The following is a 1,757-nucleotide window of genomic DNA, read 5'->3' on the forward strand; positions in this document are numbered from 1 at the left end:
ACCCGTTCTCCCTCGTCACACGTCGATGATCTCGCCCTTTTGTCGATTTTTGCTTCACAAAGCTCTCAAAACTCATAAGAATAAGATATAGGGTTTTTGAGGGGATAGGGTGGCTGATAGAGTTCATAGATATGATAAAATAAGGGAATTTTCGTGAAAAACACAGGTATTTATAGAGGCAAACCCGAAACAAACCTGTTTAACCCGAACCAAAAAACCTAGTCTGACTAGGAAAAGAACCTTCGGTATTTTGGCAATAACATTTGCGTACGACCTCAGAATGAGGTGATATAAGATTTGTTGGAAAGATGTTGAAAATATCTACAACTTTAGTATTTTGAGTTTTCTAAGATTCTAAGTGCATCATTGTATAAAATCTATAAACTTTTAACTGGTTATTTTTCCCAGATTTTTTCTCGTGCATGTTTTGTGCATTTGCACTCATATATTCATATATATATGTATCGGATTGATCTCAAATAAATTACTATCATACTCAAATATCAATAAATGTTATTTCATAATATAACATGTTTATTATTATATCTCACAACATTCAGTATTACGGGGTTTTACATTCTTTCCCCCCTTAAAAGAATTTCGTCCCCGAAATTCCGCATTCGTATCTTAGAGATTAATAATGCCAGAAAACCACGTTGAGGGAATAATCTAGATAAGAAAACTCTCACATACACATCTCGCATCATTAGTCTCCAGATATGAACATAGCAATATCTACATTTAACAATCTAAGATGCTAATATTTCCACTTAACCCCTAACTAAACGGAACTAGTACGTCGGGCGAAAAATCCAAACAAGGAACACCCCATATATATACCATGTGTTTCGAATGATTAGAAGTTAAGTGTCAATACCTCCATTCTATCATTAAATGTAAATATAACCATACAAATAATCACATACATAAATCAATCCACCTTCTCAATAGGTGCAGGTAGTCGCGATGCATAACATCTTCGCGCTCCCGAGAATCATCCTCAATGTCTATACTTAACAGTCTAAAATGCAAATACCCCCACTTAACCCCTAACTAAATAGAACAAGTACATCGAGCGAAAAATCCAAACAAGGAACCCCTCATATATATACCATATGTTCCGAGTACTTAGGAGTTAAGTGTTAATACCATCATTTTAGCGTTAACTATAAACATTACCATACAGGTAGCCACAAATCATAAATAAGTCATACTAAATTTAATTTACCTGCTCAAACAGGTTTGGGTAGTCACGACGTATATCCTCTTCGCGTTCCCAAGAAGCCTCCTCAGCTCCTCTCCGATTCCACTGAACTTTAACTAAAAGTATCACCTTGTTTCTCAACTTCTTATCCTCCTTGGCAAGAATACATACAGGAATCTCAATAGTAGTCAGATCCTCCTGAATCTCGATCTCTGGTGCATCTAATACTCGCTGCTCCTCCTTGTCGCGTAGGTGCTTCTTAAGCATCGAAACATGAAAAACATCGTGTATGCTCGACATGGATGATGGTAGGTCTAGTCGATATGAAACAGCTCCAATGCACTCAATAATCAGGAATGGTCCAATATACATCGGGGCAAGTTTTCCTCATCTGCCAAAACACTGAACTCCATTCATTGGTGATATTTTCAATAACACATAGTCCCCAATTTGGAACTCTAACGGTCGTCGCCTATGATCTGCATAACTCTTCTGACGACTCTGGGCTGCAAGAATACGCTCTCGAATGATTGCTACCTTCTCCGTAGTTTGC

This window comes from Asparagus officinalis, unplaced genomic scaffold (assembly GCF_001876935.1).
Source record: "Asparagus officinalis unplaced genomic scaffold, Aspof.V1 AsparagusV1_Un248, whole genome shotgun sequence".
Classification (NCBI taxonomy): domain Eukaryota; kingdom Viridiplantae; phylum Streptophyta; class Magnoliopsida; order Asparagales; family Asparagaceae; genus Asparagus; species Asparagus officinalis.